This window comes from Oncorhynchus tshawytscha, linkage group LG02, assembly GCF_018296145.1.
Source record: "Oncorhynchus tshawytscha isolate Ot180627B linkage group LG02, Otsh_v2.0, whole genome shotgun sequence".
Lineage (NCBI taxonomy): Eukaryota > Metazoa > Chordata > Actinopteri > Salmoniformes > Salmonidae > Oncorhynchus > Oncorhynchus tshawytscha.
The window spans coordinates 20,234,765-20,250,813 of record NC_056430.1 but is presented as its reverse complement, the minus strand read 5'-3'; positions in this window follow the sequence as shown (position 1 = coordinate 20,250,813).

The window sequence follows — 16,049 nt, the reverse complement described above, 5'->3', positions numbered from 1 at the left end:
CAAAGGTTATTTTAAGAACCATCCACCATTGTCCATAAAGTTGCATTTTTCCCCAGATTTATGTATCATCTTCTCTCTTCATTTAGAAGTTATATTTAAGTGAAATGTGGGAGTAAAGACCACACCTTAACCCCTTCCCTCTCCCATTAACGTAAGTATTATACACACCTGGCATGGTACACCAGGTGAGCAGGAGCACTAATTAAGGTTATACGACATACAGTTAGTATGATAAATTGGAAAGGGCAACCTAGGGTCCATACAGATAGTACAGTTTACCACCATGTTCACTGGCCTGACAAAATAGAGGTGGGAAAATGAAAAAAAACTAATTAGAAAGAGAATGTGTTTTTACTTTCATCTTGTCTTAGATCTGCAAAGGTGTAGGGAAGAAATAAGCAGATTAAGTCTAAATGAGATATTAATAAACTGACTATAAAAACAACAATTTAATAAGTATTCAAGTACAGGAAAGGTCATGACAGGTATGTGTGTTGTAAAAACGTTTTTTGTTTTTTTAATAGAACTATTGAAAGAGGTATGTGTGTGTAAAAAGAATAATAATAATTAATGTGTAGCCTGTAATCTGTAAGAGAACAACAAGAGCATATATTTTTGGCACAACTGCAGACTGATACAGGGACTACTCAAAGCCTAGACGTAGTAGGGGAACTTCAGACATGGCCATAAAGAGAGAGGGCAGGGCACTGGAGATCTGAGGGACAGAGGAGTGGAGAAGAGGTGTGTCTCTGGAAAAAAAATTATAATCTGTAGCCATAACACAGCTGAACAAACAAATGGCCCCTGGACGTCATGGACCAATCGATGGAACATAATTTCACAAACAGTTTCAACACCCTGGTTTTCAAGTGGTTTTAAATGAAAGAAATATATTCAACTTTAGTCTCATAAGAGACCAACAAGAGCATCTGTGAATTCTCTGTTGTATGAGTTTCAATTTAGAAATCTATGTAACTCTAATGAATGCTATCCTAAGACTTTATAAACAAATGATTTTATGAATTGACTGAATTCAAACGGAACTGACGTGTGTGAAAAGAAAGGTACAATGAGGGAGGTCAAAACAACCAGACAACTCCTCCTCGTCCTGTCCTTCCTGTGAACTGGTCGGCTAAATTGACTTCATTTCTGAAAGGGGAGAGAAAAACAACACATACAAGCTTAACAAAATATGACACCATAAAAGGCGAGATTTATGTTAACTAAATACTGCTTGTATAGTGTAGTTAGTGGCATAAATATAGGAACAGTGTGGTAAAGTTGGTAATACTTGCTGTTTACTCATGGAATTGATTTCAGATCAAAAGATGAATATGACAGGCAAATATTTAGACAGTAAACTGTTGTTTTAGGATATTTTCTAACCCAGAAACAACAACTATACATTTGCCTCATTAATACTTTGTTCTGAAATACCAAATGACCTACTTAACTTCACTGTCGCAACACTTATGACACTACCTGTGATGTGGAGAAAAAAAAAAAAGTACCCTTGAACTCGGCTTCAAAAAGCAGCTGATACATTTGAACCTTGGCTGCTGCTTTTCTTTGCTGAGGCAGCCTCTTTGGTGTTGGCAACAGGCTCATGGCAAAGAGGGTCTCCATCCTCCTTCCTGTGAGCATCAGGTTGGACTGCATCCCTCTCGACGGCTTGGAGGACCCTCTGCTGAAATGAGTTGAGTGGATCTGGGGGCTGGTACCTCCGATGACGCCTGGTGTGACGTTGTTCCTCTTCGTTTCTCTCCATGGCCACATCCTGTTCAACGAGGTCCTCAGTGGTCACTTCCGTGAGGTTCATAATAATCTCAGGTGGTCCTAGATCCAGAGGTGCTTCCTACATTTCATCATCTTCCATGGCTGCACCGGTGGTGGTCATACTTGTGGATGATGTAGACGTTGTAGAAGGTCTCGCTGCAGCGGTGGAGGCGATGGTTGCACTTGTAAGTGACATTGAGGGTCTTGATGCACCGGTGGCGACAACACTTGTGGATGACGTAGTAGAGGGTCTGGCTGTAAAATTGCCACTCGTTGCCATAGGCACAATAAATGGATCCAGAAAAGAAAGAATGTGGCAGAAGCACCAAGGCTGCTGGCCTGAAGCTGCTGACCTCTTCTTCTCTTTCTCTGCCCTTCTCTCTCTCTCTGATACCTTTCCCTGAGTCCTCTCCACTTCCTCCTAGTCTTCTTCTACATAGACATGAACATGATATGCCAAACCATTACCTAGCATAACTATAGTTATTAGATAGCCAGCACCGTCACGGACCAGGATGTCTTGCTCCCAGGCAGACTAAATAACTTTTTTGCCCGCTTTGAGGACAATACAGTGCCACTGACACGGCCTGCAACGAAAACATGCGGACTCTCCTTCACTGCAGCCGATGTGAGGAAAACATTTAAACATGTCAACCCTCGCAAGGCTGCAGGCCCAGACGGCATCCCCAGCTGGGCCCTCAGAGCATGCGCAGACCAGCTGGCTGGTGTGTTTATGGACATATTCAATCAATCCCTACCCCAGTCTGTTGTTCCCACATGCTTCAAGAGGGCCACCATTGTTCCTGTTCCCAAGAAAGCTAAGGTAACTGAGCTAAACGACTACCGCCCCGTAGCACTCACTTCCGTCATCATGAAATGCTTTGAGAGACTAGTCAAGGACCAAATCACCTCCACCCTACCTGACACCCTAGACCCACTCCAATTTGCTTACCGCCCAAATAGGTCCACAGACGATGCAATCTCAACCACACTGCACACTGCCCTAACCCATCTGGACAAGAGGAATACCTATCTGAGAATGCCGTTCATCGACTACAGCTCGGCATTTAACACCATAGTGCCCTCCAAGCTCGTCATCAAGCTCGAGACCCTGGGTCTCGACCCCGCCCTGTGCAACTGGGTACTGGACTTCCTGACGGGCCGCCCCCAGGTGGTGAGGGTAGGCAACATCTCCACCCCGCTGATCCTCAACACTGGGGCCCCACAAGGGTGCGTTCTGAGCCCTCTCCTGTACTCCGTTCACCCACGACTGCGTGGCCACGCACGCCTCCAACTCAATCATCAAGTTTGCGGACAACACACAAGCACTCACAAACTTCTACAGATGCACAATCGAGAGCATCCTGTCGGGCTGTATCACCGCCTGGTACGGCAACTGCTCCGCCCACAACCGTAAGGCTCTCCAGAGGGTAGTGAGGTCTGCACAACGCATCACCGGGGGCAAACTACCTGCCCTCCAGGACACCTACACCACCCGATGTCACAGGAAGGCCATAAAGATCATCAAGGACAACAACCACCCGAGCCACTGCCTGTTCACCCCGCTATCATCCAGAAGGCGAGGTCAGTACAGGTGCATCAAAGCTGGGACCGAGAGACTGAAAAACAGCTTCTATCTCAAGGCCATCAGACTGTTAAACAGCCACCACTAACATTGAGTGGCTGCTGCCAACACACTGACTCAACTCCAGCCACTTTAATAATGGGAATTGATGGGAAATGACGTAAAATATATCACTAGCCACTTTAAACAATGCTACCTAATATGTTTACATACCCTACATTATTCATCTCATATGTATACGTATATACTGTACTCAATATCATCTACTGCATCCTTATGTAATACATGTATCACTAGCCACTTTAACTATGCCACTTTGTTTACATACTCATCTCATATGTATATACTGTACTCGATGTCAGCTACTGTATCTTGCCTATGCCGCTCTGTACCATCACTCATTCATATATCTTTATGTACATATTCTTTATCCCCTTACACTTGTGTCTATAAGGTAGTAGTTTTGGAATTGTTAGCTAGATTACTTGTTGGTTATTACTGCATTGTCGGAACTAGAAGCACAAGCATTTCGCTACACTCGCACTAACATCTGCTAACCATGTGTATGTGACAAATAAAATTTGATTTGATTAGCTATCGTGGACATGTCACCTACTGTACACAGACACACACATGGCTATCTGACCAAATTATCAGGGGTACAGTAGTATCTACCATTTCTATTACTATTTTTCTAGCATTCACACTCTTTCAAACATGATTATTTGGTAAAGTTATCAGGGGTAGTAACTAGCAACATTTATTTGACTATTTCTTTCACACACACCTCATTGACTAGGTTAGCAAGCTAGGTTAGCTAACTAGCCACATCTAGCACAAGCTCATTACCAAACTGACCTGGCAATCCTACTCTCGTGGACACTTGTCTCCAAGCAGAATTTTTTGTGTTTATGTCCCTGGAGCAGTTTTCAAAAAGACACGGTTTTGAGGATACTGCCAAAATGATTCCATGTGTCCAACCGCATGCGGCCATCCGCAAAGGGTACCTGCATCAGTATCAATCATTGTTCATTAATGTGATTGGTCTCCAATTTTCTAACATCATATAATCTTTGTTTAATTTGGGTATTACAGAAATTAGGCAATCTGTCATAGAAATAGACAGGACCCCTAAATCAATTGCCTCTTTAAAAACATTAAATATAAATTCAATAATATCCTCCTGAAAATATTTATAGAATTTACTGATAATGCCATCATTCCCTGGAGATTTGTTCTCCTTTTAACTTGCTGATACATTTTTTAATTTCATTAATATAAATTATTTCATCACAAGACTTTTGGAAGTCTTCATCTATAAATGTTGCACTGTCTCTGACAGTCTAGAAAGGTAGATATGTCACTAGTAGGACAGGCATTACTGGTATAAAGATTACCATAGAATTCTGAAACATGTTTTGAAATATCTTTGGGGTTTTCATTTTCTTTGCCATCTATATTGAGCTTATGAATAGATGTAAATTCAGAATTCTTTCTTTCTAAATTGTAAAAGTATTTAGTATTTTTTTTTCCACCTTCCTCCACCCATCTCCTTGATCTTACAAATGTCCCTTTTGCCTTCTCTTCATACATTCAGTCCATTTCTAGTTGTAAAGAGAATAACGGAGCCTTTCCCTCTTCATCAAGGTTCTCCATAGAGATTAGAGAAAGGATTTCCTTAAGTTTATCTTCCCTCAATCTTAAGTTCAGCAATTTCTTTACCTCTTCATGGCTCTTTGTCTTATTTCATGCTTCATTAATTCCCAATGTTTCCCATAAGACTTAAATAGTTGGGCTTTCCTCCAATTGTCTTGTATAATATCTTTGGCATCCATCTTGAAATTATCAACTTCCAACAGGCTTCTATTGAGTTTCCAATAACTCCGATTCGGTTTAACTTCAGATCCATTCATATTTAAAGATAAGAATATAACTTTGAGCCGGTGATTGTCATGCAAATAACTGCCGGTCTCACAGTAATTGACCGTTAATTAACATAAACACCTTTAGCATCTCCTGGCTTCCATGCATAGCCTACAAGTCCCTGATGCAGAGCTATGGAACATCTACATTTTAAAAAGTCTAATAAATCCATGTAATATAGCCTACACCTTCACAATAAATCCATTATTTATTTTAGACAGGTCTAAAGAAACATGATATGAAGAAAATGTAATCTATTTCAGCAGAACAGAATAGCATACTCTGAGTTGTCCTTTATGTTAGGCCCTGATCTGGCTATGCCATATGGCTGTGGGCTACACTTGTTCATTTAGCAGACAAGATTTGCTTAGAACTCTGGCATTATTTTATATTAATTCATAGTATGAAGATGACATCTGAACATAGCTGAATAAAATAGAAAGGATATCTTCTCCAGACGATTTGAGTGAGCACATGAGGCTATTCTCTGTTGAGCAGTTAACAAAGAAATAGGTACTCATATATGCATAATTTATTTATACAACTTTAGTTGTGATAAAAATTGAAACATAGCCCAAAATGTGTAATACATTCTAAGGTTGCATGATGTGACTCATGATGATTTGAAAAAACTTGCATGAAAGAAATGAGCTCTGCTTTTTTGTGTGCAGGCTGTACACACTTCATCTCTCATTCACTATTTGACAAGCACTTTATAATGCATCAAATTTCCCAGCTGCATTCTCTTTGTGTGGCCATAATATCCCATAAAACATTCCATGCCTTTTTTCCATGCCAGTGGCTGTTGTGCCCTTGGACTGAATATAATAATTATAAATCCCTTCTCCCTGCTGCGTGCACAGGCTACAAGTTAAGGGGCGCATATTGAAGATATTGGAAGAACTACCCACATTTACTTTGTCAGCCAATAAGATGAGTAGCCCTAACAAACAGCAAAAGCACTCGCCTATGTCAATCTACTATCCCCCATAGTACAAAAGTTGATCTATTCTGTGCTAGAAATAAATATTATGATGCAATCTCTATTACACTCAACACTGCCCTTTCCTACCTGGACAAAAGGAACACCTATGTGAGAATGCTATTCATTGACTACAGCTCAGTGTTCAACACCATAATGCCCTCAAAGTTCATCACTAAGCTAAGGACCCTGAGACTAAACACCACCTTCCTGCAACTGGATCCTGGACTTCCTGATGGGCTGCCCCCAGGTGGTAAGGGTAGATATCAACACATCCGACACGCTGATCCTCAACACGGGGGACCCTCAGGGGTGCGTGCTCAGTCCCCTCCTGTGCTCCCTGTTCACTCATGACTGAACGGGCAGGCACAACTCCAACACCATCAAGTTTGCCGATGACACGAGTGATAGGCCTGATCACCGACAACGATGAGACAGCCTATAGGGAGGAGGTCAGAAACCTGGCCGTGTGGTGCCAGGACAACAACCTCTCCCTCAACGTGATCAAGACAAAGGAAATTATTGTGGACAAAGGAAAAGGAGGGCCGAGCACATCCCCATTCTCATTGACGGGGCTGCAGTGGAGCAGGTGGACACCAAGGAACTTGAAGCTCTCAACATCACCAATAAACTGTCATGGTCCAAACACACTAAGACAGTCGTGAAGAGGACACAACAAAGCCTATTCCCCCTCAGGAGACTGAAAAGATTTGGCATGGGTCCTCAGATCCGCAAAAGGTTCTACAGCTGCACCATCGAGAATATCCTGACTGGTTGCATCACTGCCTGCTATGGCAACTGCTCGGCCTCCGACAGCAAGGCACTACAGAGGGTAGTGCGTACGGCCCAGTACATCACTGGGGCCAAGCTTCCAGCCATCCAGGACCTCTATACCAGGCAGTGTCAGAGGAAGGCCCTAAAAATGGTCAAAGACTCCAGCCACCCTAGCCATATATTGTTCTCTCTTCTACCGCACGGCAAGAGGTACCGGAACGCCAAGTCTAGGTCCAAGAGGTTTCTTAACAGCTTCTACCACCAAGCCATAAGACTCCTGAACAGCTAATCAAAGGGCTACCCAGACCCCTCTTTTATGCTGCTGCTACTCTGCTTATTATCTATGCATAGTCACTTTAATTCTACCCACATGTACATATTATCTCAAGAGCTAGACTAACCGGTGCCCGCGCACATTGACTCTGTACCGGTACCCCCTGTACATATGTTCGCTATTGTTATTTTTCTCTTGCTGTTTAATTATTTATTACTTTTCATTTTCTAATTTTTACTAAACACTTTTTTCCTGAACTTCTTATAGCATTTTTGATTAGGGGCTTGTAAATAAGCATCTACCTGTTGTATTTGGCACATGTGACAAATACAATTTGATTATATATTTTACAAACATAGTCTAGGACAGTTGTGGGATGCGATAGATAACCAATTTAATACAACCACTAGCATAAAAAAAATGTTTTAAGCAATGAGCCTGATGCAACAAATCATAACGTTTAGCTTAAAATGTTGATAAACTATTAGGCTATTTCTTCATATTGCGCACATGGCAGGAGGCTGTAAGTGCAAACGTTTCATTAGCAGGAAAACACGTTTCTCATATGACGCAAATGCAATTACCCATATAATGCTTTTATTATAAAGGTGAATTTTTATGGTGAAAATTATCTTCACCAAACTTGAAAGTCACACGCTACTTATGTATGCCAATTAGGTTCTACGCCTGTTGTAAAATGGATTAATGTGCTTCATTTTAAGAAGTTATTTGGCCACTTTAGTTGTGATACAAACCTTATCAAAACATATAAGCCTATGGGCTAGGAGACGTGAGGTGTGAGACTGTCACAACTTCTGCCGAAGTCGTTGCCTCTCCTTGTTCGGGCGGTGCTCGGCAGTCGACATCATCGGCCTTCTAGCCATCATTGATCCATTTTCCATTGGTTTTGTCTTCCCACACACCTGTTTTCAATCCCATTCATTACCTGTTGTGTATTTAACCCTCTGTTTCCCCTCATGTCTTTGTCAGAGATTGTTTTATGTCAAGTGTTGTTTTATGTTGTATAGCTGCGCGACAGGTCCTCGTACCCATGTTCGTTTATGTATGTACGTATTTAGTGTTTGGAGCATGTTAAGTGGACTTATATTAAAAGACTCCATTTACACTCCATTTGACTCTCCTGCGGCTGACTTCCCTGCCACCTATACACACGACTCTGACAGAATCTCTGACCAAAAATATGAAGTCAGCAGGAGAAGACACTTCGCTCATGGAGATGGAGGAACCCATCTGGGAACAAGCGGAGGAGATTGACTGTCTGAGCGCCGTCATGGATCGCATTGTCCAGAATATGGACCGCTGGGAGAGACAGGGAGTTTCTCCAGCTCCTCCACCACCACAACCGGGATCTCCCTTGAACGCTTTTCCTCCTCCTGAACCTAATAAGATCCATTTATCCCTACCCACGGGATACAACGGAGATACTGCCGGCTGCCAGGGTTTTCTTCTTAAACTGAACTTGTATCTGGCCACGGTCTCCCCAGTACCATCGGACCGTGAGAAGAGTTGCGCCCTCGTCTCATGCCTCACCGGGAAAGCCCTGGAGAGGGCCAGCGCTGTGTGTAGAGAGGAGGATGCGGTGTTGAACTATTTTGAGGAGTTCACCCGCCATTTCAGGACAGTATTCGACCACCCACCTGAAGGCAGAGCGGCGGGTGAGCGCCTCTATCATCTGAGGCAGGAGACGAGGAGTGCACAGGAGTTTGCTCTGGAGTTTAGGACCCTGGCTGCCGTCACTGGATGGAGCGACAGGGCCCTGATGGACCATTACCGTTGTAGTCTATGCGAGGATGTCCGTCGGGAGCTGGCCTGTAGAGACACCACCCTCACCTTTGACCAGCTGGAGGACATGTCCATCAGGCTGGACAACATGCTGGCTACTCGTGGACGTCTAGATCGGGGTCTGGTTGTTCCATCCTCCCGCACCCTCTCTCCTGAACCAATGGAATTGGGAGGGATGGTGCGCAGGGAGACCGGAGGGGGTTCCTGCTCGAGCATCATCTATGGTCGCAGAGAGCACACTGCTGGTCGTTGCCGGGTTGGTTCCTCTGGGCATAGAGAAGGCAGGCAGGGCACTCTGGCATCACCCCAGGTGAGTAGGCACCATTCTCATCCAGAGCCCTCTGTTGCACTAATGTTTGTCTCTGTCACTTTTCCGGATTTTTCCCTGCATTCCCAGTATAAGGCGCTAGTAGATTCAGGCGAGGCTGGGAATTTCATTAATAAAAATGTAGCTCATAGTTTAGGGATCCGTATTGTTTCTGTGGATATGCCTTTCCCTATTCATGCCTTAGATAGTCGACCATGTTAGTTGCGTCAATTCGATTCTGGTATCAGGATAAATATGACACTGAGTCACCGATTGTGTACTATGTATTTTTTATTAGCTAAGCAATAAGTGGTAAATGCAATTTTCGTATATATGGGCTCTCTGTCCCACCTCACAGGGAAAAACAGAGAACTGACTTGTTCCTGACAAAGATATTATAATATACCCTGATGACAGTAGTTCCTGCTTCCGAGCCGGCCTGTCAAAGTAGAGACTGGGCGTGGTTTAGACTCACCCAGCCTATTGTTGATTGTTGGCGCAGAAGCTGGTCCCAGCCCCCTAAGCGCTTCAGTTTATAGATGTTGCTGTGAAGAACATCCATGCGCTCATGCTCGATACCGTTATCTCGCACCTGGCTCCTGTTATCTAACAAAAGACCGCTTGTTCTCGCAACACCACGCTCTGAATGTGTCCCCCCCCAACTCATTGCACAGTTTCTGTCTTCATGCTACTCTGTATTTTTCCATCATGAGAAAGGCCCATGGCCCTGAAACTGTTAGCTGACTTGAAACATTGTTAAAGGTATGTTATGTTGCAAAACACATACATACATCCACACAAGCCAACAGCAGATAATATTCAATCACATATATGGTAACGGGCTCTAGTGCATAACACAGAATCCTCATAACCATTAGGGTCAGGGTTTATCAGGGAGGTCACCTCACCTTTGTGTATGATAACGCAGGATGGTCACAAGGAGAAGATTAGTCTCTTCCTTATTGATTCTCCTACGTATTCTGTGGTGCTAGGCCTACCCTGGTTAGCTTGTCATAACCCCACTGTTTCTTGGCCACAGAGGGCTCTCATGGGGTGGTCTCGAGAGTGCTCAGGTAGGTGTTTAGGGGTTTCTGTTGGTGCTACTACGGTGGAAAGTCCAGACCAGGTCTCCACCGTGTGCATTCCTCCCGAATATGCCGATTTGGCTCTCACCTGACTCAATTACCAGCCCATCGACGGGGGGATTGTGCGCTAGATCTCCTGGTAGATGCTGCATATCCCAGGAGTCACGTGTATCCCCTGTCGCAAGCGGAGACGGTGGCTATGGAGACATATGTCTCTGCATCCCTGCGCCAGAGGTACATTCAGCCATCCATTTCACCCGTCTCTTCGAGTTTCTTTTTTGTGAAAAAGGATGGCGGTTTACGCCCGTGCATTGATTATCGAGGTCTAAATAAAATCACGGTGAGATATAGTTACCCGCTACCTCTGATAAATACGGTTATTGAGTCAATGCACGGGGCATGCTTCTTCACAAAATTGGATCTCAGGAGTGCGTACAATCTGGTGCGTTTTCGGAAGGGTGATGAGCGGAAGATGGCTTTTAGCACCACCTCAGGTCATTATGAGTACCGCGTCATGCTATATGGGTTGATGAATGCTCCATCAGTCTTCCAATCATTTGTAGATGAGATCTTCAGGGACCTGCACGGGCAGTAGTGGTGTATATCGATGATATTCTGATATCCTCCACTACACGCGCCGAGCATGTGTCCCTGGTGCGCAGGGTGCTTGGTCGCCTGTTGGAGCATGATCTATATGTCAAGGCTGAGAAATGCTTGTTCTTCCAACAATCCATCTCCTTCCTAGGGCATCGGATTTCCACTTCAGGAGTGGAAATGGAGAGCGACTGCATTGCAGCCGTGCGTAATTGGCCGACTCCAACCACGGTAAAGGAGGTGCAGCGTTTTTTAGGGTTTGCCAATTACTACCAGAGGTTTATCCGGGGTTTTGGTCAGGTTGCTGCTCCCATTACCTCACTGCTAAAGGGGGGTCCGGTGCGCTTGCAGTGGTCGGCTGAGGCGAACAGGGCTTTTGGACACCTGAAGACTCTGTTTACCTCGGTGCCTGTGTTGGCTCATCCGGATCCCTCTTTGCCATTCATAGTGAAGGTGGACGCATCTGAAGCTGGGATAGGAGCAGTGCTCTCTCAACGTTCGGGTACGCCACTGAAGCTTTGCCCCTGTGCTTTCTTTTCGAAGAAGCTCAGCCCGGCGGAGCGACACTATGATGTAGGTGACCGGGAGCTGTTAGCTGTCGTAAAAGCCTTGAAGCGTGGAGGCATTGGCTTGAGGGGGCTAAACACCCTTTTCTCAGCTGGACTGACCACCGCAATCTGGAGTACATCCGGCAGGCGAAGAGACTGAATCCTCGCCAGGCAAGGTGGACCATGTTTTTACTTGTTTTGTGTTTACTCTTTCTTACAGACCAGGCTCCCAGAACGTTAAGGCAGACGCATTGTCTCAGCTGTATGAGACAGAGGAGCGGTCCATGGATCCTACTCCCAGCTTCGTGTTTGGTGCCAGTAGTGTGGGAGCTGGACGCGGACATTGAGCGGGCGTCACGTGCAGAGCCCTCTCCTCCTGAGTATCCAGCTGGTTGTCCTGTATGTTCCGTCTGCTGTCCGCGACCGATTGATCTATTGGGCTCACACGTCACCCTCCTCTGGTCATCCTGGGATAGGTCGGACGATGCGCTGGCTTGATGGGAGGTACTGGTGGCCCACTTTAGCTAAGGACGTGAGGATTTATGTTTCCTCCTGCTCGGTGTGCGCCCAGTGCAAGGCTCCTAGACACCTGCCCAGAGGTAAGCTACAACCTTTACCAGTTCCTCAACTGCCGTGGTCGCACCGGTCGGTGGATTTTTTTTGACTTATCTTCCACCTTCACAGGGTTACACCACAATCCTGGTTGTTGTGGATCGTTTTTTCTAAGTCCTGTCGTCTCCTCCCTTTGCCTGGTCTCCCTACGGCCTTACAAACTGCAGAGGCCCTGTTTACACACGTTTTCTGGCACTATGGGGTGCCTGAGGATATAGTGTCTGATCGGGGTCCCCAGTTCACATCAAGGGTCTGGAAGGCGTTCATGGAACATCTGGGGATCTCGGTTAGTCTTACCTCTGGTTTTCACCCTGAGAGTAATGGGCAGGTGGAGAGAGTTAACCAGGATGTGGGTAAGTTTCTGCGGTCTTATTGCCAGGACCGGCCGGGGGAGTGGGCGACGTTCGTGCCCTGGGCAGAGATGGCCCAGAACTCGCTACGTCACTCCTCCATTAACCTTACCCTAATACACATTGAAAAAGGGTATCAGCCGGTTCTGGCTCCTTGGCCTCAGAGTCAGACCGAGGCTCCTGCGGTGGACAATTGGTTTTGGCACGCTGAGGAAACCTGGGAGGCAGCCCACGTCCACCTTCAGCGTGCCAGAAAATTGGCACAGACCGTCGCCGCAGTGAGGCCCCGGTGTTCGCACCAGGGGACAGGGTCTGGCTCTCGACCCGAGAACTGCCCCTCCGCCTGCTCTGCCGGAAGCTGGGTCCGCGGTTTGTGGGGCGATTTAAAGTCCTGGGGAGAGAGGAGGTATGTTATAGATTACAACTGCCCACTAATTACCATGTTAACCTCCCGTTCCATGTGTCTCTCCTCAGGCCGGTGGTGGCTGGCCCGCTCCAGGAGGCTGAAGTACGTGATGTTCCTCCGCCTCCTCTAGATATCGAGGGGGTCCCGGCGTACTCTGTTCGATCCATTTTGGATTCGAGACGTCGGGTGAGGGGCCTTCAGTACCTCGTGGACTGGGAGGGGTACGGGCCGGAGGAGAGATGCTGGGTTCCGGTGGAGGACGTGTTAATCCTTCCATGTTAAAAGAATTCCACCGTCTCCATCCGGATTGCCCTGCACCTCGCCCTCCGGGTTGTCCCCGAGGCCAGTGTCGACGCGCGGCTGGGGGGGGTAGTGTCACGACTTCTGCCGAAGTCGTTAACCTCTCCTTGTTCGGGCGGTGCTCGGCGGTCGACGTCACCGCCCTTCTAGCCATCATTGATCCATTTTTCATTTTCCATTGGTTTTGTCTTCCCACACACCTGTTTTCAATCCCATTCATTACCTGTTGTGTATTTAAGTGTTTTATGTTGTATAGGTGGGCGACGGGTTCTCGTACCCATGTTTGTTTATGTATGTACGTATTTAGTGTTTGGAGCATGTTAAGTGGACTTATATTAAAAGACTCCACTTACACTCCGTTTGACTCTCCTGCGCCTGACTTCCCTGCCACCTATACACACAACTCTGACAGAGACTACAATTTGAAAAAGTTGAAAGATAAAGCCATGGCTGTTTCTTGCCTTAAACTGGGCATCATTGAAAGTATTCAGACCCCTTTATTTTTCCACATTTTGTTACCTTACAGCCTTATTAAGAAAGTATTAAATTGTTTTTTCCCCTCATAAATCTACACACAATACCCCATTAATGACAGCGCAAAAAAAGGTTTAGATATTTTAGCAAATGTATTCAACTTTTTTAATTAACATAAGTATTCAGACCCTTTACTCAGTACTTTGTTGAAGCACCTTTGGCAGTGATTACAGCCTTGATTCTTCTTTGGTATGACACTCCAAGTGTGGCACTCCTGTATTTGGTGAGTTTCTCCCATTCTTCTCTGCAGATCCTCTCAAGCTCTGTCAGATAGCTGCATAGCCATTTTCAGGTCTCTCCAGATCTGAGTGGCCCAGATCTGGCTGGGCCACTCAAGGACATTCAGAGACTTGTATCGAAGCCACTCCTGCATTGTCTTGGCTGTTTGCTTAGCGTTGTTGTCCTGTTTTGAAGGTAAACCTTCACCCCAGTCTGAAGTCCTGAGTGCTCTGGAGCAGCTTTTCACCAAGGATCTCTGTAATTTGCTCCGTTCATCTTTCCCACGATCCTAACTAGTCTCCCAGTCTCTGCCGCTGAAAAACATCCACACGCCATGATGCTGCCACCACGTTTCACCGTAGGGATGGTGCCAGGTTTCCTCCAGACTTGATGCTTGTCATTCAGGCAAAATAGTTCAATCTTGGTTTCATCGGACCAGAAAATCTTGTTTCTCATGGTCTGAGAGTCTTTAGGTGCCTTTTCACAAACTCCAAGCGGGCTGTCATTTGCCTTTTTACTGAGGAGTGGCTTCCATCTGGCCACTCTACCATAAAGGCCTGATTGATGGAGTACTGCAGAGAGGGTTGTCCTTCTGGAAGGTTCTCCCATCTCCACAGAGGAACTCTGAAGCTCTGTCCATCGGGTTCTTGGTCACCTCCCTGATCAAGGCTCTTCTCCCCCGATTGCCCAGTTTGGCTGGGCTGCCACCTCTAGGAAGAATATTGGTGGTTCCAAACTTCTTCCTTTTGAGAATGATGGAGACCACTGTGTTCTTGGGGACCTTTAATGCTGCAAAAATGTTTTGGTACCCTTCACCAGATCAGTGGCTCAACACAAACCTGTCTCAGAGCTCTACAGACAATTCCTTCGACCTCATGGCTTAGTTTTTGTTCTGACATGCACTGTCAACTGTGGGACCTTATATTGACAGATGTGTGCCTTTCCAAATCATGCCCGATCAATTGAATTGTAGAAGTTGTAGAAACATCTCAAGGATGATCAATGGAAACAGGAAAATGTCTAAAAACCTGTTTTTGCTTTGTCATTATGGGGTATTGTGTGGGAATTTAAAAACAAATCCATTTTGGAATAACGCTGTAATAAAATGTGGAAAAGGGTAAAAGGTCTGAATACTTTCTGAATGGACTGTAGGTGATTTGATGTTGAAATGGTACTGGAATAGTGGAGGCAGCTCCTGTTTTCTTTGCGACTTGCCTACTTCACAGTGATGCTGAACAATGTCACGTATGTTATCCAATACTTTTTCAGTGGGGACTATTTCTTTCATGTTTCATGAGCTCAGTATGCCTACTACTGCCTATTTTCTCATCACTCTAGGCATTTTTATTCATTGTCCTCAAAGTTTTTATCAAAGTTATGTTATTTGCCGATTATGTTATGTCGGTATTGCATCCAGTTTCATCTAGAATCAGTTATATTCTCCAGCCCTCCCAATAGTAAACCAGGTGGCAGGGCTGTCATTTACTAGCCTCACAATGCCGCCTGATCATGCAAGCTTACATTAAATGCTGCATGGTTTAATGTAAGCTTGCCGGATCAGACCATTTAGCGAAGCTAGTCATTGAAGGGAATATATTAAGGATCGTGGCTGTCAGCTGCAGTTTGTTGCCTAGTAGTTTTTATGCTTGTCATCATTCTATTAAAATGATTTATCATTACAAGTGCTGCTTCAGCTTTCAAAGGACCAAACTACATCTTTCCTGGACTGAATCGGGATAATGCTTCTCCATGCATGCTTCAGCCTCTGATTTTGCCTGTCAGGGTGGTCATACCACAACTACTAGTGCCAATCACAGATCTCCCTTCATGGTTGTATCTTCCAAATAGACCTGTCGGATATCATTCTACTCCAATCAACGTGATCATCGTTCATTGGTTGTCGCACGGCCATGCCACTGATAACTTAAGCCTTGCACAACTTGAAGTTGCTCTCAAGCTCTCGTCACTAAACATGTC